We start from the raw sequence: 26,965 nt of genomic DNA on the forward strand, positions 1-26,965 counted from the left end.
GATTCAAAAGTTTATGTTTGCAGTAGCTTTGGAGGTATATCCAGGTTTGATTAATGGAAGTGGCGTATACATGTAGTTTGGGTTCAGCCAAGTAGCATGTATAGTTTGATGCATGGTTTCTAAGCTTACAACTGGTTCTGAATGATGATGCGGGTTTCTGGGTTGAACACGGTGTTTTGGTGACAACGATCTGATTGTTTCAGATTAACTACATGTTGGTTGATGAAGTTTGAGTTTCTAAATTTATGATGGGTTATTGATGAGTCAATGTCTTCATATGTTCCAGGAGTATCCTGTCTAAAAATTCATGAAACGTGGTCCCTGGTGGAAGAGTGGAGTTTTTCTATAGGCTAGCACCTACGTACTAGTAAACATATTAGATAGTACAAGAGCTAGGGGTTTGTAGCTCCCTTCCAGAAGAAGCTGGAGAATGAGAGAAGGTTTTAACCTTCTCCATTGTAGAAGCCTGCGTACTGGGATAAGTTTTCACTAGTACAAGATTGTAAACAAATTTTCTTATTATTAAAAGAAGACAAAGACGATAGCAGAAGGTGGTTTTCACCCACATTGGGTTTCCACCTTAAATCTTGGGGTTCATGTGTGTTCCTTATGTGTGATTCTTTATTCTGCTTTTACTACACTGTCTAGTAAGTCACTAATGTAATAGTTTAAGATCAACACATGATAAATTATGTAAATCACAAGTTATCTGGATATATGTCAGTTTCTCTAATCATAGTTGCATGTACAGGCTAGTTCACTTCACTAAAGTAGCATATATAAATCTGTTTGAGAAATAAAATTATTGATCTGATAATACGGATTCACCCACCCTCTCAGTATTATTTCCAACATGTTGTTCTTGTTTCTTAATCAATTATTTTTCTTGCAAATGAAGAATTTCCCTGAAATCAAAAACTTATGGCACATATGAAACATTCACTAATCTACTAGTCCAAATATTATTATTGTTCTTATCTTCCGTTGGAATATTAGCATAACATTCCTATGCAATCAACGAGTGGAAGCTCCCATCAACAACACCAAGTAAATTAATGGTATCAATGAAAATATATTATCTTCCTTATTTTCTAACCATGTTCACCATATAGCTAAAAACATTTTCTAAATTAATAATGTTCTCAATACCACTGATTTGTACAATTTCTTTTTATTCTTTATATATTCACTATATCTTATTTTTGCAAAATCAAAATCGAATCTGACTATTGTAACTATGAAATTTTCTACATAGAAAATTTTTGAATACACAAAAATTGGAGATAACAAAGCTAATTCTTACAGAAGCTATTGAAAACATACCTCGAAGCTACAAAACTATCTCATTCATTGAGTAAATATCTTGCTTCTATGTTACAATAAATTCCTTACAATAATGGCATCTAGCTCACAGACTATCGATAATAATTCTCGCTACAAAATAAGCGTGCCAAGTTATGCCTATTAGAAAACCACAAGGTCGTATGGTTGGTGCTTACTACCTAGTCATTATCATCTTTGAATTATGAATAATATGACATAGATTTGAAAAAGCTCAATGACATGTGTAGTTTGACCAATCATTCAAAATTACTTCGCTCTCTTATCTGCTAACGTCAACAAAGGTTGCTTCAAAAATTAGTGGCATTTTTTTAAAAGTCCATGAATGTGCAGAAAGTGTTTCACGCAAAACGGGAATATGCAGAGAAAATATGCAAATTCAACTAGTATGTTTAGAGAAAGGAATATGCCAAAAGGACAACAACACTTCTACACATTTGCAAGTTCCACAGAACGTTTGTGCATTTTTCTTTTCTTCTGTAATTGTGAAACTAGTAATTAGATTAAGCTATAATAATACAACTAAAAAATCTGAAATTGTTATTTCCATGCAAGAATTAAATTAATTACCTAATCATTTTGGACTCCACATCACAATGAATAAATAAATCCATCATTACAAATTATACAAAAATAACTAAAATTTGCAAAAGTGTGTTATATTGCATTTATAATTTCCTATGAAATTTATTGCTTTAAATAAAAAAAGATTTATAGATTTTGCAATCTTACAATCATTCAAAGTATAATGAAGTATGAAATTTGTCATGGTCACTCTAATATGGATGTGAAATATGAACATGACATTGTTGAAGAGGGAAATTTCTTCAAATGTGATCAATAATTGTCTTATTCCTAGAAATAAAATTCCTCATCATTTCTTGTAATTGCTTGCTCTAAATATATTGTAATAGTTATTTACTTTTTTTGTTATTTAAATTAATTTTAATGTTGAAATCTCCAATAAGTATAAAAATGTAATCATTAAGTCTGAATTGTGCCTTTGTTATTTCTATTTCTTCAATGATTTCACAACATATATAAGTGGTGCAACATATACCCCTATTATGCATATCTGACATTGAAAATATACATCCGACAAAAAAAGTTTGATTTGGTTATTGCAGATGTTTTTGGTTGTTACAATTTATAAGTTTCCTTGTTTGAAAGTAAGTACTCCATGAAACAAATTTGATATGTTGAAATTGAATTTACGAAATTTAGTATTTGATGGTGGAAATTTTAAATTTGTTTCCTACATATAGAGAATAATAGCATTCATTTAATCTTCATCATGCGCAATTTCATTCACACGATCATGTAGAATTTGTGTATTCAAACTTACAATCATTAAAGTATTTTCACTTGTAGAATCTATGTAACCTAATTTTCATGATGCTTTAGTTCTTAAGCATTTTGTTTCTTCTAATACTTTTGTATTTACTAAAAGTTGTACTATGTTTGTCTTTAAAGATTCCATTGTTCTAATAGGTGATAGTGTTGTGTAAACTAGTCTATGTATCAATATTCCAGTTGGATCAAATACAGGTACATTCAATGTTAAAACATGTGATCAGTGAATTGTTCTATCACGTGCTAGTTGTATCAGAAATCATTTATAGACTATAGTTGTAAATATCTTGTTATTACATGTCATTTTTTTTAAAAAACACAATATTGGAGTCCAATCAGATGAAATTTTTCCATCATACAGTTCATGATACTTGTTTCTGTGAAATTTGATGATATATGGATTTATGAAATCTATCCATAACACATCAACATTATTGTAATTTTTCATATATTTTTTTCATATTGCATTAGTGACATTAATAAGACTATCTTCTCTATTATAGTCCCCTACATATAGCTCAATAAGAACATTGCATTTGATAAGGATTCTTAATGCTAACCTTATTTCCTTCTCATATGCAACAAATCCTATTTCCTTACTTTGAGTTTTTTCAAAGGCATCAATAAATATTATCTCTTCATTCACATGTGACAACATTTTTTCATTATGAATATGTACATCTTTGTATATGCAAAATCGTTATGTAAACAATGAATCTGTTAGAGCATGCCTATAACACTTATTATTTGTATATTTTATGTCTTCATTATATTTTTGATTCACTAACATTTTGGTAAGAATTTCAACAAAATTATTATATTTTCGACACATTTTCATATGCAATTCATAACATTTGACTTTCTCTTACCATAATTCGTATACTAGTTTTTCATTTGCTAAAAATGGTTGCTAAGAAATAAAAGAATCTTTATCGGTTGCACTGGAAAAAAATCCCCTAAAATTATTACATCAATATTTCTAAAAGAAGCCAATGGAGTAAGATTAGTTTCGTGTAACCATTTGTCAAAATGGTATAATAATTTTAAACCTATCAAGGATAGCCCATCAAAGAGTATAATGCAAATTTGTTCACAATGTTTTGTTATTGTGTCTAATTTTTCACCTTTAAGTGAAAGATATTCCGATTTGTGAAATGGTAAATGGAATGCATAATGCAATGTTATACCACATGCATTGAACGTTGCTTTCCATGTATATGAAGTGATGAATTATTTTAATTTAGATGGTCATATTCAAGCATGTCTTTATATAAGCGAATTAGATATTGAAATATTGCTATAACAATAAATGTGTTTCCAATGTTTGCACCACTTGTTACAAGTACATAAAATGGGCCATTTGGATTTTTTTCTTGTCATCCACTTTTTCTTTGATTATCTTTGCCTATTCTGGGTTACGCATTGTCATCATTTCATAGAATTCTATTTCTTCTAGTATTTGTGGTTGTTTTGCAATTTGATCATGTCTTTCCACAATTGATTTTGCATTTCTCTCCTTTTGCAAATATTGAATATCTGATTGAATATCATATTATTGATAACATTTTTCACTATTTGTTTCTTCACATGGAGGTAAATTTCTTTCAAACAATTCACTCTCCCTATTTTCAAGCTCAACAACTATGATATCAACATCATTCCACATTGTCATTATTTTGTTCATGAATTTTCGCTTCTTACATTTTATGATTTTCTCAAATAAGAAATATGCATTTTCCCAACTCAAATATTCTTTTTAAATACCTTCTCGTCAATATGATTTGGGACATACAACATTAATTGTTCTATGTAATAGTTATCAACAATATGTGTATCATACTTTACATACCCTATAACATATGGTCTCTCAGCGCATCCTCTCTCTTTTTCGTTGTAGTATACAACATGATGCAAATTCTACTAAACATACATGTTCAATATTTTTTGTTTGTTTCACATAATGATCGATAATTGAAAGACATGTTATTTTTTCTGAATCATATGGTTCATGTTCTAGTATTTTGGTTTCCTTAGTAAAAACGTTTGATCATCTATTGTTGAAGTATTAATAAATATACATTCCCCTGAAATAGTATTTAGCGGCATTGAAAAAACTATATATACAACTTGTTGTGCAAACATTTGTTCTAAGTTCAATAAAGTTTTTCCAAGTCTTGCAAGTGTTTCTACGATATCAACATCATTTTTTAAACACTCACTTCACACATGTTTAAACATCGATGTCATTATTTTATCTAGCTTTGTAATATATGAACTACAATAAGTACAAATTGAGCATCAATATTTACACCCCACATTAACGAAATATGCGAAGAAAAGTTATTACTCCAAATTATTGTTGGTTCTCTTTTAAAAAGATATATTCTTTGTTTCAGAGTACACTGAATTGCATGAATATAATCATATTGAGTTATACCTATTTTTTCTAGAAAACTATCAAATGTATATGTCTCATCATGTTCCATATGCTCTAGTGCATCAAATATCACTCTTGCATTCACCTTTCTTGTTGCATTGTGGAATTACATAGCCTCAAGTATTTGTGTTCTTGGCATTAGTGATATTTTAACATTTAACTTAAAATGCATTCTTTTTGCTTTCCTATACGTGCTTCTATGAAAGTGATGTTGAATAGTTTTTAGATTTGTAGGTAGTTTATGTTTTTTTCCCTTCCTATTGTGCTTATGCATAATTCACTTGAGCTATGTAACTTCTCATTTCTCTAATGAAGTATGTATGCATTTTTCCTCTGAAGAAAAGGAAATTTAGTTGAATGGCAGTACAAATAGTTGTGAACGAAATTTTCAATTTCAGTATTCATACTTGTTCCATAGATAGGATCATTTTTAATCCATATCAATCCATGTTTGTGATATATTCCTTGATTTTTTTATTTTTTTTACACATAATTAGTCAACAACATCACCAAACTACATGGACTCATGTGAGATTAACTGACATAGAACATTCATTCTTCTTTTATAATATCGTACATAGGTAATTGGGTCATTTATTATCAAGGTATCAATATCATCTTCATCTAGTTCATTTTAAGTAGATGATCTTATTTCTTGATGTATTTGTTGCAAATCATTTACTAAAGGATCTAATATATGTTCAAAACTTCCAAATGAAACAAATAAAGTGGGTCGACCTAACTGTTGGATCATTGCATCTAACTTATTGTGCAAATACGAAAAATAGTACAATGATGTCTATATTAGTTTATGATACATATAGGAAATATTTGATGCAAGAGTCTGTTTAAAACTTGTTGGTGTTTTAACATCTTTAGCTATTATCCGTTTTCCTTTTAACTATCCTTTTCTTTTACGAATCCAAATACAACTAAATACTTGATTGAAGATAATTCATAATGTTTTGTAAAAAAAATCATTATATCATACAAAAATGATGATATTAATGCAAAAATTTGCACTTAACAATATCATGATATGTAAAGTTTCTTGTAACACTGTCTAATAATATTTTTCCATAAAATTGTGTGGGAAAACTCATATTTTTTGAATACTTATCTCTTGAATATGCCCAAAGGCCTATATCATTCACTCGAAGAAATGTTTACTTGATTATTACGAATATCATGACTACTATATGAATCACTAAATCCATGAAACAATGCTTTTGATACGAGATCTTGATCATAGTAATCATAATCAGTACTGATCTTGATCATAGTAATCATAATCAGTACTACGTTTTTGTATTTGTATCTATCTCACATTCATATCCATCTTTGTTTTGATCAAAACATTATTCCAATTTTCATTTGTTCTGACATTATCTAGTCTATAAAGTGGAGTTTTACGCAATCGTCTCAATTCCCTCACGACATTATGAACACATATGTGCCTGACAACAAATATGATTTTAAACACTAAACATCTTTAAGTTCTGATGACCACAATACTGAATTCATTTATGTCACGAGGAAGTACAATTTTAATTCGAGATATGTCAGTAGGTACATTGATTAGTCCACAAGTCAATGCCAATTGTGGTTTTCTAAAATGTTTTCCAAGTTCCCATATTCGTAAAAATGGTAATTGTAATGATATCAGATGTTCCTCCAATTCATAAAGTTATTTCCATATGGAAATTTGTCTATTATGGATTATTTTTATGGAACTACAAATTTGATAACTTTGTCATTGGCTAGTGCTCTTCGGCAATTTTCACATAAGCACTTAATTTTGGATACATTGCTGATTCTTTTTTCTATGAAATCTCTTATAAACCAATTTTGATTGTAAATTTCACAGTAATACACAAGAACATCTTGTATTTCTTAAAATGTTGTTGCTCAACCAATAATTCAAATGTATAATCAAACATCTCTAATTATTCTTTACATTCATTACTAAATATGTTATCCGATATTGACTTTCATTGTTTCAATTGTCTTATAATCTGACTTCTTTCAATAACATTTTTGTTTCTTATGTATTGAGTTCATGCAACGAACAATGTGGTATTTTTCTTATATTGATAGGCTTTGTATTATGTTCCATAATATCTTCATCAATGCCCATGTTTATAGAGATAGAATTTAATGGCTTGCATAGTTTTCTAAGAACACTTATTTCAAAAACATCCTCATTTCTTATATGTTGATGCATTGATAGTCACAATTTCGTCTTTGCATTGATATACTCTATGATGATTTATGTGCCATTTTCATTCATGTTCATGTTTTCGAAGTCATACGTATTAATGCCACTATGTTTTTTTTTCTTCTGGATTCTTCTGTATATCACTTTTTTTAACTGCCTTAATAGGACATGAAATGTTTTTTTGTTTTACTATGTCTTTGAGAGGTTCATAATGCAAATGAATTACACATGTACCAAATTGAATAATATGGAATATCATGCCATCTTTCTCAAACCCAAGAAATTCATATGCAATAGCCAAAGTGTCAGCTAACCATAATCATATAGTTATCCTCAAGATAAACTGTATCTAGTCATAAACAAAAAAATCATCGTTTATTGTCCCTTTTTCATATGGCATTGCTAGTTGTATAATGTATCATTGTCAATCTACTATTCCAGGAAATTGCTTCATTGCATGTTCATTCATGTATTTTCTATGCAATTTAATGAAAATGAGTTATTATGCATCATTACGTTGTAAAAATTATATGCAATTATGAGTCGTAAACATGGAACATCATACTTATTCTTCATCAGTTGGCATATTGTTTCAAAACAACTTTCACCATAAATACTCCTCAACTTAAAAATCTCTTAAACATATGTCTACCCATGATTTTTTCTATTTACATCCATTCATGTTTTGTTTTTTTGTATGTTTTTATACTTATTATAGGTTCATGATTATTTCCTATTAAACATTTTTTCTTGCATAGGAGTGGTTTGAAATATCCGATAATTGAATTATTGTCATGAAATAATATGACATAAATTTCTTCATAGAAATTTGAATTTTTCATTTTTTTCCTTGACCAAAGCCTTATGGGAATTTTTAGCTAGTTCGGTAACTAATGTATACAAAATATGTCACCCAAATTCCTCGTTCTTCCCCAACGATAGTATTTGAGATTGATTTTTTCATCGTTTCCAAGTTAACATCTAGTCTATTTATACCATGCATATCTATTAATGTATCTATCTTCAATTCACATTTGAAAAAAAATATGGCTTATGCCTTCCCTTCATGTAGACAATTCCTGAAATATTCTATTATTCCTTCACACAATTATGTTGATGTGTATCGAAAATGCAATAGAATTTGCATACTATCAAAGAGACAATCTTCCACAACATATGCAATTTTTTCAAATGTAATAGATTATGATGGTGTAGTACTGAATTCATACCATTCGTTTGTATATTAAAAAATTGATTCTCCATTGACACTTTAGCCATCATGCTTCCAAAATGTGTGTTCATTGATGCTTTAGTAATCACATTTAAAAAAAAATATCACTATGAACTATTGCTAAACGATGAAATCAACATAAGAAATGTACATGAAAATGAGTAAAATGGTATATATATAACAGATTCACATAAAACCTTTGTCTATGAATGATCTATAGAATCATGAAACAAATGAACCACAACATACCAGATACGGATATCATAAAGTCTATATCTATTTCTAAAAACAAATATTGTGCATAATTATTATGCTAACAAGAAAAACACACAATTCTTAGAACATATTATTGATTCTGACAACTTTGAGAGAAATAATTCATAATGAGTCCCCGTCCCCTTTAACTATGAAATATATCAATATGCATTGGAAACATGCATGTCAAAAAAATAATACATCATCAACACCTAGCCAATGGAACTACTTAGATGTTACTTGTCAAAATTATGCCACAAGATCTTTATAAAACTTAGAATAGTTTATTTATGGCTCTTAAGTGAATGAGAAAAAAGAACTGAGACGTCATTTTCTATTAAAAATATGTTACAACAGCTTCATAAAACTTAGGCCATTTGATTTATGATTTATGTCGAAGAAAAGGTGTGCAAAATAACAAATGAAATCTTTCTATGGATAAGTTTCATACTCCCACATTCACTTCCCCCCCTCACACAGTTCTCTGGCACACTTTCCTTCCACATAATACTAATTTTTAAACAACGAAAGCCACTTAATATCAATCACTCTGTATAATGTATCACATAGTTTCATATTTGTTTAATTTCCTATGTTTCTATGATTCACCATTGATATGTGTACAGGATATGTCCTATCTAACCTATCATACGCAAAATAGTTACACGTGGTCATTATATACACAAACAAGAAATATAGAGTTAGACAACATTGAGAACATCACTGATTAAGAAAATAATTTTAATTACATAACATAAATGGCTAGAAAATGCAAGTATTGTTGGAGTTTTTTCTTCTTTACATGAGATTTAATATCCAAAGGGAAATCTTGAACATAAAGCAATATAGTATAATGTTTCTTGAATTTTGACATGTTGTTCAAGCCTAATTGGAGATTGACTATGTATTTTGTAACACATCATATACATGAAAGACAACCAACTCTTGAAAGATTATAGTTTCCCCTTTCCATCAATCTCCCACATGATACAACTAAAATTAGCTTCCCCTTTGAATCACTCAAGTTTTTGCCTCATTGAGCCATGGTTTCTTTATTTAGAGGCACAACTACCTTACAACACCTATCTGAAAAAGCAATTACATAGAGCTCAGAATATGCACAAAATAGGGGATCTGCATAGATGTTGAAGTGTAGATGAACACACCTTTGGCTTTCAGTTGTGTCTAAATGGAATCTCCAAATATCGTATGAAAAACGCTAAATGATAAACATAAAGCAACCAAATCTAATATAGATTGGATATGTAATTTAGGCTCAATTGAAAATTGAAGATGTATATTGTAATATATCATAAATATGAAAAACAACTAATTCTTGAATGACCATAGTTTTTGTGCTTCAAAAAGTGAAATTTATTTGCACAAGGGTTTGCTAATAGTTTTATGGACACGCAGCTCCTTTGTGAGCTAGGAAAAACTTTTTGTTAGCTAATTTTTAAACTCTTTCTCATTTATAACTTTTGTAGATATAGATATATGGAATAAAAATTGCACAAAACTAATTAATTGATGAGATATTATTCTTTCACACAGAGATGAGAAAATAATTTCATTATCTGCAATGATTAATATGCCAATGACAAAGTATGTTCAGGAGAATGGAGGTGCAGAAGTGAGAGTAAGCAATTTGATGCAATACATTTATTTTCTCATTTTAATAGTCTATCATAAGGGAAATGGATAACCGGAGTGTTGAGAATGTAGAATGACAAAATGATACCTTAGTAGGGAAAAGAAAAAAATGAACGATTTATGATATGTCCCTAGATATATTAGTATCTAGATAAATTTTTATCTAGATTTTTAATCATCGTGGTCATTATCTAGATAGACTGTTATCTAGATTTTTAATCGCACCAATGCCTTCAATACAATATTGATGACATACAACTAGGGGAAGTGGAAATAAGCAATTTGACGCAATCTATATATGAATACGAAGGAATTAGCATAATTTCTATAATAATGACAATTGAATTGAAAGAAAATAACCGAAATTATTCTCAAATCACATTTTAATCATCCTCATCATTATATAGATGCATTTTTATATAGTCTCTATTTCTAATCATCCTAATGACTTTGATGCAACATTGATGGTGTACAACTAGCACTTGTGACATTAATCAATCAGCTGCAAATCGTATCTGAAGATGAAATAATTACCATAATTACTATAATAATCAGAATTGTATTGAAAGAAAATAGTCAGTGTTATTCTCGAATCACATGTTGACAATAAGAAAAAGATGTTGTCTACCAAGTCCAAAACTTTGCCTAGAAAGTAATTTTTCTCGAGAATCGAGCTATTTTTTTATAAATAAAAACTAACCATAATACTATTTAAATATTTTTTTGGTGGTGGAAATGAATTTAACACCATCAAAAACCTCCCAGGCACCCAAAATCTAGAAGATTGATATTTGTAACCTAGATTTCCTAAAACTTTTGCCACGTTTTGATCAAAAGTTTGCCCCAATTTCCGCTATTTTCCCTGCATAATTGTTGCCTTGTTAGACTACTCTAAAAAAATAGCACGCAAATTACCATTATGACATATTGGGTATCAGACTGATATAACCGAAAAGAATTGTGCTGGAAGGAATTGCTATTAACTTTAGAGGTGGCACATGTCTTCTATCCTTTTTGAACTAAATTATGAAAGAAAGCACACATACTTTCAACACATAAGTGTATCAATGTAGATTTGCAAATACTAATGACAAAGCCATTGTAATAATTGTCTACCCAAAATTCAAAATCCTATGAATCTACCAGAGCTATAAAAATACATCCAACACAACAAACCCGACAAAAGAATTGATAGATCAAAAAATATAATAGTCCACAATTGCAACAAGGAAAGTAGTACAATGATCACACAAGGAATAGATAAATCCACTATTAGCTCAGATAAAATTTAAAGGATTAGATACAGTGAATAATACCTTATATTTTTTATTGATGTACTATGGGTGAGTCACACTAAGACATTTTGAAGAGAATCCATACATTTAACAGGATGTCGTACTTGATCATAATGTTCTTTGTTGACAATATGGGAAAATGATGCACTGACAATTCCCCAGAAATGATGCACTTGTTATTAATGGTGAGATATCATATTTCAATAATCTCAGTGGATAATATTATAATCGACAAAATGAACAATTTGGTTAACCTTCCATCAACACATAACATTGTAATCACCAAAATGAAAAATTTAGTCAATGATCCATTGTATTGATTCAATGGAAGTAAGTTTTATGAAATTGAACCTTATTAATAATGAATAGTTTCTATGTTATTTAAAATGAAACACTTGGGTTTTTCTTAATGTTTATTGAAGTCCTTATTGAAATAATTTGATGTTGGTTGTTTAAAAGAAAATAGTAATGCTTCTTATTTAATGTTTATTAGACTTTTTGTATCCCCAATGAAAACCCTCCCCACATTGAAATCTATCCACTTGAAACTTTTTTCCTAAGAAAAAATATTAATGAACACCTCTTGCACACTAAGTTCATTTTCACACTCTTGCAGAACCAGATTATTTTTCACTAAAGACTTTGCTGATCAATTGATTAATGGTTGTGCCTTTAGGGTAGTGAAAGCTTTGTTTATGGTTATTTGTGTAAATAGGCATATGTGTGAAACTGCAGAGGAAATCCCTTGTGTGGAGGAATCTTTCACTCTTTCATCGTGCGGATCTCCGCACGATGCATAATCACATACCTCCCACATAATTCATGCACCCTTAGACTCATAAACAAGTTTTTTTATCACAAAAGTTACAAAAAATAATTGTGTTCTTGTCGACACCTATAAACAATATTGGTCCCCACTATTATGTTATTAGCTCACTTTAGGAGGAATTATAAAAGTGAAGACAATAATGAATTTTCCGGACCCGTACATAATCGACTTCTTTTGCACTAAAAACATTGTTAATTAAATCATTAAAGGTCCTGTTGTCATAATGAAAGCTCTTTACTTCCACAACATTTTCCTTTCCACACAGTTCTTTAGCATTATTATTATTATATATTGTTGGTAATATTTGATTTCTAAATATTGTTAAATACTTTACTAAATTTTGTATTGAGTGTAGAGAAAAATCTGCAGAATGAATTTTTTCCGAAGCACGAAAATTGTATCAAATATTTTATTGTAGAAAATCCAAACTCGAAAATCCTTACCTTAATCAATTTGTATGATAAGAAAATTTTGATAGTTGTAATAAGAAAATGTGAAATATCATTACATTATGAATTCAATTTATGAAGATCCCTATGCACCTTCATTCTCTCGCATATATCTCATTTTGCACACATTCTTGATTTCACGCATCTAAATCTATAAAACATTTTAAATAAAAAATAGTTAAAAAATATTTTTTGTCTATGCCCCCATTGTCACACACATTACCATCCTCCACACAGTAAAAGCTTCACACAAGGAAAGCTTCAAAATTCATATGATATATAATATATAAATTTGTAAAAGTATCTCCACATAACAATAACAAAAAGTGGATACTTATGAACCCCCCCCCCCCCCCCCCCCCCTTCGCCTATGGAAAGGCCCTACAACTGTGTTATTTATCTCATGATTGGGAAGAGCACTCACCGATGGAATGGAATGGCCACTCATAAAAATAGTTTTTATTTATTTTAATCAATTATCAGGCACTGACAAATACAAAACATAAAATTCTCTGCATCAGAGGAATTATGTACCATCAAAATTTACTAGTGCAATTAAAATTTATAAATAATATTTCCAGAAAATTAGAAAATTATTTTTGAATTTATGGAAAATAGATATATTCAACAATTTCCTAAAAATTTGGTCAAAATTGCAAAAAAATAGAAAAATAATCCATGGTCAATGCAATTTTACTACAAGGTGAATGTTATACTCCCCGGCGACGTAGGAACTAACTAGCTTCAAAGAAATTTTTAGACTCTCCATGGTAGAGATTAGTTTTATGTGGAGAGAGAAGGTTGAAAACTAACATGTCCATAAGTATTAGTATCAAATAACATTAAAGTAGATTCGGGACTCTCAAGGGAGACTATAAATTAGTTTTATGTTTTATGTGGAGAGACAATCTTGTGAACTATGATGTTCATAAATACTTGACTATATATAAGTACTCAAGGGCTTTACATGCTTGGTACTACCAGCAGTGGTCAAGTAAGAAAGGGGTAATGTAGCTGACACAAAATAGCCATATCCAAGTAAAATTGGGCACTTCAAGTTCATCGGCATATAACAATAGTTGAGGAACCCTAGATATGAGTAATGACTTTTTGAAGTGCTTGTATTTATAGATTGATTGTGGATGAGTGCCACAATAAGAAGGATCCTAGAATGAATATCTCATGCTAAGGTTAAAATATCCATGCTAAAGCTTTGGGGCAGTTGCCAACCTTTGTCTACGGTATGGAAAGGGGGTGGGATGCTTCTAGTATATTCACAATTTCTGGGAAATATTGAACTAGCATGCATTAGAGTTGAGCAACAAGGTAACAACATTTTAAAATGGGCTATACCTAATGACCCAATTTAATAACACTAACACAATTTATTAATTGAATATCATTATCTACTGAATATCAATTTTTTAAATTAATGATAATGATATTGTTAATAGTTATATTCTTTATCTACATTGTTTTTGAAAATTAAACAAGATTTAATAAAATAGGATGTAAATAAACCAAATAAGTTGAATTCATTCTAAACAAAATTCGAAAGGAAGGACATATGAAATTGATCTGATAATCACCCTATGAGTGGCCTTAGTTAAATATTTATTGAATAAAGGTATTACATACTCATATTCTGGTATGTGTCTATGTTATTTAAGCAACGGATCAATCAGATTGCCAATACACGGACATTTTAATGGAAATACAGCAAAGAAGTACAATAAGTAGACACAAAGCACAAGAAGTTAATAAAGAGTTCACCCTATTCTCTAGGGCTACATCTTCAGTCCAACTCTCATTGGTGGCCTTATTTATTGTGTCTTAAGCAAAGAATTACAATGCAGGAGCTCAATATGAGTCACCTGAAATAGGTTTGCTTGGCAGGGTGGTTCTTGGATTTCCCAAGCCTTTGGAGTGCACAGACTCTTCTACCTGCTAGCTCTGTGACCTTCTACTCTACAGTGGAGAGCCTAATGTGGTGCTCAGTCCATGCAAATCCTCTCTGGGATGGCTTGAATCTCTCAAGCTCTCTGGTGCTCGATGCTGCCTTTGGTTAGCTTGGCCCTCTGTCTTCTGCTGCTTTTGCTTCACTGTCTTCTTTCTCTATGTTCCATCCTCCTCTTGGGATTCTTGTCTCTCTATCTCTCATCCTCCTCTTAGCATTTTCTCTTCTTATGTCTTCTGTCTCTATTCATGGCTTTTAGGCCATTCATTCCAAGACTATTCGGTTCCTCTTCCGCCTCCATTGATTCACCTTCTGCAGCTGCGCTTGGAGTTCCCTGTTCGGCGTCATCATTAGTGCACAGGGAGTGGCCACATGTCCTCCTATAACTCGTGCTAGCCTGCTTCGTTGGTTCATTTCTTCAGTTAGATTTTGGATGAAGACTTCCTCCACCGTGGGAGTCAAACGGACCTCAAATCTTTACAAACAATGGCTTAATCCTTCTTTGATTGTGCTTCCCCCATCGGGTAGGATCTCAACCATTAGATCTAGGGCCCCTAGATTGATGCGATACACAGATTTCACGTGGTTTACTTCCTCAACCATTAGCATGCGATCAACAATGGTTTTCTCTCTCCTTCACTTTACACACGTCGATCGTTGAGCGTAATTGCTCCGCTTTCGTCCAAAACCACTTACCGTTTGAGGGCACCCCGATCAATACCGTTGGTTTCCAGAGCACGGGTCCCACCTCTGTCCTTTAGCACTTTTTGCCTTTTTCCTACAGTTCTCTGGCTCCCCATGCATCTCAGTGCTCGAGGATTTTCCATTTTGCCTCTTTTTGCCCATCCTCTATTTTCCGATCTGGGGCTCCTAGGGGCTAATTTGGTCTCCCGCGCAGTCTCCATGGGCCTCGGTTAGTGTGCTTTGACCAAGGTCCTCATCATTCCATGCTGGCTGCCATTGCCAATGGTCCCGGATCTTTTTGATTGTCATTTTGGAATTCTTTGAGTTTTTCCCAACCTGATACATTCATGGTTCCTTTGGCAGTTCTTTATGGATCCAATTCAAATCATGACCTTCCCACCGAAAAAGCTGTTAGACCACCAAAATTTGGTTTTTAAGCATCGACTAAGTGACGTATTGTTTTCTCACTTGTCCAATCTCAATCCACTTTGCATTGCTCGGCTTTGAACCTTTGAGCCCAATCCTAGGGTACTCCACATATCCCCTGTGCGTTGTCCTCACCTTCCTGTCCAGCACTGTGTCTTCCTAAAATTCATTAAGATATTTAGGTAGTAGGTCATCAATATAAGGCAATTGACTTTGCTCTTCAGGGTCCTCAATCATTGAAGGTTCAAAAAATATCAAACAATCTGCATTTACGACTGAGTAGATGTGCATGTAAGCTGGTAAAACAAGGTGAAAAGTATTTTTACCAATCTTCTCAAGTATCCTAAATGGTCCATACTTGATGGGCTTTAGCTTTTTACCTTCACCTTGCATCATGTCCTTACTGATATACAACTAGACTTGGTCTCCAACTTGAAAACTATGCTCCATCTGATGCTTGTCATGCGTAGCCTTGTACTTGGTTTGGCTCTTTTCCAGTTGTTCCTGTACTTCCTGGTGGATCTCCTAGATCTGTTCAATGAACCTAGTTGTCTTGTCCACATCACTGTGTCCATCAACCATGGTAACTTTACCAAAGACAAAATCCAAAGGAGACCTTGGTGTGAAACCAAAGTAGGTCTCAAAAGGAGATCTCTGTGTAGAAGATTGTTTTGCTTTGTTGTAAGCATGATGCACATAACACAAGTGTTCATACCAAAGCTTAGGATGTTTGCTGCAATATCCTCTCAGTAACTAGATCACTGTCCTGTTTACTACTTCTGTCTGGCCATCTGTTTGTGGACGAAAAGTTGTGCTTTTCTGTAGTTTGGTGTCCATCAGTTCACACAAACTCGACCAAAACTTCCCCACAAATCGGGTGTCTTGATCAGATACAATGGAAGTGGGTAATCCAAAATGAACCCATACATGTTCAAAGAATAATTTTGCAATCTGCTCAGCTATAATTTGTTTACTACAAGGTATCAAAATACACATTTTGCTGAACTTATCCACAACAACATATAGATAATCATGACCTTTCCTAGATTTAGGTAGTCCTCCAACAAAATCCATGGAAACACATTCTCAAGGGTGAGAAAGAACTGGCAATGAAGTGTACAGGCCTAGTTTTTTGTTTCTAGGCTTGCTTTTAGCACACATAGCACACCCTCTTACATATCTAGAAACTGTCTCATTCATTTTCGGCCAATAGTAGAACCTTTGCAGCTATGCAACTGTTTTACTTACCCCAAAGTGACCTGATATCAAAGAATTGTGTGCTTCCCTAATTATCTTTATCCTCTTAGTTTGTGGAATGTATAGTTTCCCACAATGGTATAAGAGTCGGTCCTTCATGTGATAATCCAATTCTTCTAGTCTTTTGCCTTAACTCAAAGTTGCATATACATCTTTAAAGTCCATATCCTGAGCATATTGTTCAATGTAGCTTTCATGTAGTACAGAATTATGCTTAACTATGGTAGATGCATTTATAATGGGTTTAGATAACATGTCTGCAACCTTGTTATGTATGCCCTTTTTATATCTGATGACTAAAGGAAACAGTTGTAGAAAACCCATCCATCTGTAATGTATTCATTGCTGCAACTTAGTTTGGGAGTGTAGATATTAAAGTGGTTGATGATCAGTATGTATTACTGTCTCTTTTCCCATTAAGTAATGTTTCCACTTTTTCACACTCTGAACCAATGCATAGAATTCTTTATAATATATAGGATAGTTAACTACTGCAGGATTAAAAGTCTTAGAGTGATAACATATGGGTTTACCGTGGTGTGTTAACACTTCTCCCATGGCATAGTCACTGGCATCAGTTTGGATCTCAGATGGTCTTTGTAGATCTGGTAGTGCTAGTACAGGTGCTATACTAATCTTTTCTTTTAAGGTGTTGAAGGCTTTCTGATGTTTTCCTCCCCACTAAAACACCTTATTCAATCTTGTTAAAGCATTTAAGGGAGATGCAATTGAGGAAAATTTAGAAATGAACTTCCTCCAATATTGTGCTCCTCCTAGGAAGCTTCTCACTTCTATAGTAGACTTGTGTTTAGGCCAATTCACAATGACTACCACTTTAGAGGCATCTATTTTCAATTCACCCCCCCCCCCCCCCCTACCATATGACCTAAGTAGTTTAGAGATGTTTTGCCAAATTCAGATTTTGAGAGTTTAACATAAAGTTTTCTCTTTTCAAAACATCTAATGTCTGCTTAACATGCTTCAAATGTTCTTCCCGCATTTTAATAAAAATGAGAATGTCATCTAGATACACAATAAGAAAGTCATCAAGAAAATGTCTGAGTACATCATTCATTAATCTCATGAAAGTAGCAAGAGAATTAGTTAAACCAAAAGGCATAACTAGCCATTCATACAATCTCTGCTTTGTTTTGAAAACAGTCTTCCATGCATCTTGCTCTACAACTTTGACCTGATGGTATCCACTGTGTAAATCTAGCTTGGTGAAATAAACAACTTCCTTTAATTGATCTAAAAGATCATTTATGCGAGGAAGGGGATAACAATTTTTTATTGTTATCTTATTCAGTGCTCGATAATCAATGCACATTCTCCACGAGCCATCTTTCTTTCTCACCAAAATAATTGGTGAACCAAATGGTGATTTGCTAGGCCCGATGAACCCTTTCTCAAGCAACTCCTACACCTGCTTCTTGATTTTAGCATTCTCTAAAGCAAACAACCCATACATTCCAATGTTAGGCAATGGAACATCTTGCTGCAAAATAATATCATGTACCATTCCCTTTTTGTGTGGTAGACCTTTAGGTTCTTGAAATAAGACATCATACTCTGAAACAACCTTTTCTATATTAGCTTGCTATTCAGCATTACAACCCTCAAATACATTGGTTTTGTTAGAAAATTATATATTACGGAGCAATGGAAAACATAAAATATTGCAGAAATATAAACACAGAAAACACACAAAACAAGAGAGACACAGATATACGTGGTTCACCCAGTTTGGGCTACGTCCACCCCGAACAACCAGTCCTTCCTTTCTATTATCCAGCAAAATGAAGAGACACAACCTACAACAAATCCGCTGTAATATCCTCTGTTTTCTCTCACAGTCTCACCTCTCTATTCATCGCTCACAGAATACACATCTATCTCACAGCCTCAAATACAATACCCTCATACAAAGAGAGGGGTTGCCTTCTAGGGCAAAAAACCCTAAACTAAACATAAGTTCTACCATCAGATCATCCACCTAATGAACGGCCCAGATTGACTAGAAATTACTATACTTTTACAAGGCAATTTTACAGCTGTTTTTAGCTTCGGGGGCGCTGCCCCCGAAACCCCCCGCCAGGGGGGGGGCTCCCAAAGGTCGCAGCTGCCCCCCCCTGGACCCCCCTGCAGCGAATATTTTACGGGCGGCGTTGCCGCCCCCATTTCGAACTGGGGTCCTATGTGGCGATACCTTTGAATATAGAAGATAATCAAGCTCCACACCCAAAAATCTCCCACTTGGAGACTGATTGTAGCAACTCCACCGCTGCTCCATTTGCTAGACAATGACTCCTCTTTGGACCTGGCTGTTTCTCATCTTCATCGTCATCCTTGAAGACCAACTGAAACTGAGCATATTCTCAGTTTCTCCCTGGTTACAACTTTTGTTAGCATATCTGCAGGATTCTGGCTAGTGTGTATCTTTTCCAGCTTCAACTCTCCATCTTCCAACAATGATCGTATGAAATGGTATTTGAGCTGTATGTGTTTAGTCCTGGAATGAAATGCTGAGTTCTTTGCAAGATGAATGGCACTTTGGCTATCACTATATAACGTGCCCATATCATGCTCCTTACCCAATTCACCCATAAACCTTTGTAACCAAATCATTTCTTTACTAGCCTCTGTAGCAGCAACATACTCTGCTTCTGTTGTTGAAAGTGCAACAACACTTTGGATTTTTGAAACCCAACTGACATTTGTTCCTCCAACAGTAAATACATATCCTGTAGTGCTCCTCCTGTTATCTCTGTCACCTGCCATATCTGCATCAACATATCCTTGTAGGGAGATGTTTGAACCACCAAAGCATAATGCTTGATTTGTGGTACCTTTCAAATATCTGAGAATCCATTTCACTGCCATCCAATGTTCCTTTCCTGGATTGTTCATGTACCTGCTTACAACTCCCACTGCATGTGCAATATCAGGCCTTGTGCAGACCATTGCATACATTAAGCTTCCAACTGCTGATGCATATGGAACTTTAGACATATAATCCATGTCTTCTTGGGTCTTTGGGCACATTTCCTTGCTAAGTTTGAAATGGCTAGCAAAAGGTGTACTAACTGGTTTTGCATTGTGCATGTTAAATCTTTTCAACACCTTTTGTATGTACTCATTTTGAGACAATGTTAATTTACGATTTTTCCTGTCTCTAGTTATTCTCATACCAAGGATTTGTTTCGCAGCTCCCAAATCCTTCATTGCAAATGAATTTGCCAATTTTCTTTTGAGCACATTTATTTCCTGCATGTTAGATCCTGCAACAAGCATGTCATCTACATACAGTAACAATATAATATAGCTACCATCATTTTGCTTTTTCAAATAAACACAATGATCAGAGTGACATCTAGTATAACCTTGTTCAGACATAAACTTGTCAAATTTTAGATACCACTGCCTTGGAGCCTGTTTTAAGCCATACAAGCTCTTCTTCAACCTGCACACTAGTTTCTCCTTCCCTTTCACCTCATATCCTTGTGGTTGCTGCATATATATCTCTTCCTCCAAATCCCCATGGAGAAAGGCTGTCTTTGCATCTAACTGCTCAAGATGCAAATCTTCAGCTGCTACAAGACTTAAAATAGTTCTGATTGAAGTCATTTTAACAACAGGAGAAAATATTTCATCAAAATCAATACCTTTCTTCTCTGCAAACCCCTTCACCACAAGTCTAGCTTTATACCTCTGTTTTCCTCCATCTTCTTCCTTCAGCCTGTAAACCCATTTATTCTTCAATGTAGTTTTTCCTACAGGCAACCTGACTAAATCCCAAGTCTGGTTATGCATTAAGGAGTCCATCTCTTCTTCCATGGCTACCTCCCACTTCTTCCTGCTTTTAACCTGCATTGCTTCTTCATAACATTCGGGTTCACCGGAATCAGTCAACAATAAATAATATAATGAAGGAGAGTATCGTTTAGGGGGTCTACCTATCCTGGTAGATCTTCTAACACCACTTTCAGGTGTTTGGGGTGCCTGTTGCTGTTGTGGTGGTTGCTGTTGTTGTGGTTGTTGATTATTATTATTTTCAGGCACCTTTACTTTTTCAGTGATTTCATCAAGGACTGCGTATTCCTTGTTTTCCTTTTCCTGTTTCTTTTCCTGCAACTGATTCTTATACAAGACCTTTTCATTGAATATTACATCTCTGCTCCTAATGATTTTGTGATTTTCGTAATCATATAAGCGATAACCAAAATCATTAACACCATATCCAATAAAGGTACATTTCTTTGACTTTGCCTCAAGCTTTGTTCTATTTTCTTTATCAATATGGACAAAGGCCTCACAGCCAAAAGGCTTTAAAATAGAGTAGTTTACCTTTTTACCTGTCCATGCTTCCTCTGGAACACCACCATCCAAGGAACTTGAAGGCCCTCTGTTTATTAGATAAACAACAGTATCTACAGCATCTGCCCAAAACTGTAAAGGCAATCCTGCATGCAATCTCATGCACCTTGCACGCTCCATGATTGTTCTGTTCATCCTTTCTGACACACCATTTTCTTGTGGTGTTCTTGGAACTGTCTTCTCTCTACGAATTCCATGCTCTGAAAAGTACCTATCAAACTCTTTGCTGCAATATTCACCTCCATTGTCTGATCTAAGACACTTCAATTTCTTTCCTGTCTCAATCTCAACCAAAGCTTTCCATTTCTTGAAAGTATCAAATACATCAAATTTATTCTTAATACAACAAATCCAAGTTTTTCTAGTTGCATCATCAATAAAAGTAACATAATAACGAGAGCCACCGAGAGATGATACCTGAGCAGGTCCCCATACATCTGTATGCACAAGCTCTAATTTTTCATTCTTCTTTTCTTTCCCAACTCTGAGAAATCTGACTCTCTTCTGTTTTCCATAAATGCAATTTTCGCAGAAGTCCAAATCAACATTCTTCAAACCTGGCAACAAATTCCTTGAGTGAAGAATCTTCATCCCCTTTTCACTCATGTGTCTGAGCCTATGATGCCATAATGCTGCATCTGCTCCTTTGGAAGTTAAAGCATTAACAGAGTTAGAAATACCATTGCATAATTACAATGTACCAACCTTTTCACCTTTTGCTATTACCAGGGCTCCTTTGGTGACCTTCCAAGCTTTATCTGTGAAAGTTGTCACACAACCTTCACCGCCTAACTACCCTGTTGAAATCAGATTTTTCTTTAGATCTGGAACATGCCTTACCTCCTTTAATAGCCATTGGTTTCCATTCTGCTGTTTTACAAGAACCTTACCCATTCCAACGATTTTACAGGGTTTATCATCTCCCAGACGAACTTGTCCAAAATCTCCTTGAACATAGTCATGAAAGTATTTCTTATCAGGTGTGGCATGGAATGAAGCCCCTGAATCTACCACCCAGGAATCAGTAATATTTTCGAAAGAAAGAATCAAAGCATCTTGTAACACCTCACCTGTCACATTTGCTTCATGATTGTTTTCTTGCTGTGCATCTCCTTCTTTTCCCTTTCGAGATCTACAGTCTTTCTTCAGGTGTCCTTTCTTTCCACATTTCCAGCACACTATCCCCGATCTGGACTTGGATCTGCCTTTCCTTGATTTACTGCGATATCCTGAGCTCTTTCCTCTTTCCATTTTTCTTCCTCTAGACTCTGCACTCAAAGCATTTCCCGATGTCTCACCAGAGCTTTTCCGACGCATTTCCTCGCTAAGGATAGTATCGACAACATCATCAAACTTTAAAGTACTAGATCCAGAAACGGAGTTACTAATGGCCATTACCAAACCATTCCAACTTTCTGGTAATGAGCACAAGAATAACAGAGCTCTAACTTCATCATCAAAGTTTACCCCTACAGAGCTTAACTGACTTGTAACTGTATTAAAATCATTTAAATGGTTTGCAACAGATCCACCTTCCGACATATTCATATTAAATAATCGTTTCATAAGAAATACCTTGTTTGAGGCCGAGGGTTTTTCATATAGTTTCGACAACGTCTGCATCAAACCCTCTGTCGTGGTTTCCTTCGAAATGTTGAAGGCAACTGATGCAGCAAGGCACAACCGTATTGTTCCGAGTGCCTTTCTATCGAGAAGGTTCCATTCTTCGTCTTTCATACCCGTCGGCATCTTTGTTTTTCCACCCAATGGTAGGTATAGATCTTTCTGATACAGATAATCTTCCATCTGCATCTTCCACAGCGAGAAGTTTTGGCCGTTAAATTTCTCGACCCTAAACTTACCATCTTCCGCCATTGCTCCCACTCGAACCAGGAACCCTTCTTTCCTGTGAGTTTATCAGCCAAATAGACCTTCGGCTCTGATACCAGTTGTTAGAAAATTATATATTACAGAGCAATGGAACACATAAAATATTGCAGAAATATAAACACAGAAAACACACAAAACAAGAGAGACACAGATATACGTGGTTCACCCAGTTTGGGCTACGTCCACCCCGAACAGCCAGTCCTTCCTTTCTATTATCCAGCAAAATGAAGAGACACAACCTACAGCAAATCCGCTGTAATATCCTCTATTTTCTCTCACAGTCTCACCTCTCTATTCATCGCTCACAGAATACACATCTATCTCACAGCCTCAAATACAATACCCTCATACAAAGAGAGGGGTTGCCTTCTAGGGCAAAAAACCCTAAACTAAACATAAGTTCTACCGTCAGATCATCTGCCTAATGAACGGCCCAGATTGACTAGAAATTACTATACTTTTACAAGGCAATTTTATAGCTGTTTTTAGCTTCGGGGGCGTTGCCCCCGAAACCCCCCGCCAGGGGGGGGGCTCCCAAAGGTCACAGCCGCCCCCCCCTGGACCCCCCTGCAGCGAATATTTTACGGGCGGCGTTGCCACCCCAATTTCGAACTGGGGTCCTATGTGGCGATACCTTTGAATATAGAAGATAATCAGGCTCCACACCCAACAGGTTTTATCAGGTTTCTTTTCCTTTACAGACATTAGTAACAATTGTTTGCATGAATTTATCATTCTTTTCATCTGCCCGGAGTTTATGAGAGTATAATTATTCTTGATCTTATGAGCTCTAACAAAGTATTCAATTCCATCTTTAACAAGTAGATACTTGTTCTCAACTCTATAGAAAATATCCTTTCTATCATACAAGTAAGGGCTTCCTAAAAAAATTCCGCATATATCCAAAGGAATTATGTCTAACTCAACCTCATCTACAAATGTTGACCCAAAAGAAAACTTGAGTTTGCACTGTCTAGTCACTTGTAGTTTTGCTTTATCATTCAACCTTCATAATGGGTATGGTTCTTGTGAGGTGTAGTTGCTAATCCAAATTTCTTTACAATTGTTTCAAAAATCAAATTTACTTGTGAGCCACTATCAAACAAAGTATCAATCTTTTTATTTTTGGAAATAACTCGAATATGGAAAAGCTCATGTCTTTTTCTCTCATTTTCTTCACCAATAACAGATTTAGCAGAATTACTAGTAGATGCTTCAGAATTCTTACCTTTTATACCTGTGGCTACTATAGTTGTTTCATCTCCCGAGTCTTGTTGGAAATAATACTGAGAGGGGGGGTGAATCAGTATTATCAAGCAATTTACCAAATCTTCCTTATTTGATCTTTTGAATTATTCTTGCATATCAGTACCATAAAATAATGAGCATGAATAAAGAAAATAGACAGTCACACCAAAGAACACAAGATGTAAGGTGGAAACCCAATGCGGGAGAAAACCACCTACTGCAATATGTCTCTATCTTCTTTCAAGAAATTCTTTTTACAATGATTTTGTACTGGTGCAGTCCTTTACCAGCACGCAGGCTGCAACCTGCAGAGAGCTACAACTCTTTCTCGTTTTCCAATCTCTCCTGGAAGGGAGCTACAACCCCCTACTTATTTTTATGAAGAATCAAATGATCAACAAGAATACAACAGATACAGTCCACTACAGATATCAGATCAGTAATTACAGAAATAACCCAGAACACCTTATGAACAGAAATATACAGTCAACAGATCATCTTAAGACAGGGACGCATATTTTCTTTCTGTGACCTGCGACTGGACGCAGTCTACCTTCCACTGTTCTGCGTGCCGACGCACTGTTCCTCTATGCTTTGCTGCGACCGGCGCACCCAGAAACACTATCGCGCCGCGTCTTTTGCTTCAGAGACACACCCAATAACACAGTCGCGCCGCGTCCTTTGCCTCAGAGACGCACCTGAGCCTTTACTGTACTGCGTCCCGGCGCACTTTCCCTTCACTGAACCTGCGTCCCTTCAGATATAAAAGATATGAGGACTTCAGAACCAACCCAAACACTCAGATCCACAGATCTGATCATGCGCCATAGAGATCACAGTCCATTAGAAGATTCGCCTTCATAGATCTGGACTAGATCTCACCAAAAGATATTCAACCAAGATGATACATAATCCAAATGAACTCCTTTGCTTTATATAGGCAAGCTTCTCCCCAAAACATGGAACAAAACCACGAGCCGACACCATAGAAACACAAAACCGTCGGCTAGATACCACACAAGAAACCCCCACGTGCTTTTCTCTGCCTTGAAATGTGTGCACTGGGCGGACGCACCTCCTGAACGGCTGGCCTGCGTCCCTGGACGCGGGTTCTGTATGGTATACCTGCGGGGACGCACTTGCTGAACATATTTCCTGCGTCCTTCTTGATTTATCACCTGAATGGGTTTGCCATCAAGGACAACACTTGAATCATAATGCCAACAATCTCCCCCTTTGGACTTGATGGCAACCACATAATCTTCAGCTTCATTCTCCCCCTTTGACATCAAGGGCAAAGGGTATGCTCCCCCTATGCTCATGCATCTCCAGATCTGTAACCAGAAATCCATCATGAAGGAGATAGAGACATATTGCAGCTATTTCCAAGATCTCCTTCTCCATAATGCCAACAATGCATTATGTGCTCCCCCTGAGCCTATACCACCAATAGGAAGATGATCAACAGTAAGATGATGCATCAACAACCCCCAGCTTTTGCCTGAGGTATTCAAAAATGTCCCTGGGCAACGGTTTGGTGAAAATATCAGCAACTTGTTCCTTAGAAGGAACATACTCCAACTTGACCTTCTGTTCAAGTACTTGTTCCCGGAGAAAATGGTACTTGATTGGTATGTGCTTGGTTTTTGAATGCATAACCGGATTCTTTGAGATGCTGATTGCACTTGTGTTGTCACATAAGATAGGGATTGGAGGAGTACAAGTGATTTGATAATCCTGCAAATTCTGCATCATCCAAAGGAGTTGGGTGCAACAAGATGCAGCAGCAACATATTCTGCTTCAGCTGTAGACAAGGCAATTGAACTCTGTTTCTTGCTGAACCAAGAGACCAGTCTGGGACCCATAAAGAACGCACCACCACTTGTGCTTTTCCTGTCATCCACGCTTCCGGCCCAATCTGCATCTGTATAGGCATGAAGAGTAAGATCTGTATCTCTAGGATACCATAAGCCATAATTTTGAGTCCCTTGAAGATATTTGAAAATTCTCTTCACTGCTTGAAGATGAGTCTCCTTCGGATTTGCCTGAAATCTTCCAACTATT

This window comes from Pinus tabuliformis, chromosome 7 (genome assembly GCF_031772625.1).
Source record: "Pinus tabuliformis cultivar Carrire ecotype Pingquan chromosome 7, CPIR1, whole genome shotgun sequence".
In the NCBI taxonomy this organism is placed as follows: domain Eukaryota; kingdom Viridiplantae; phylum Streptophyta; class Pinopsida; order Pinales; family Pinaceae; genus Pinus; species Pinus tabuliformis.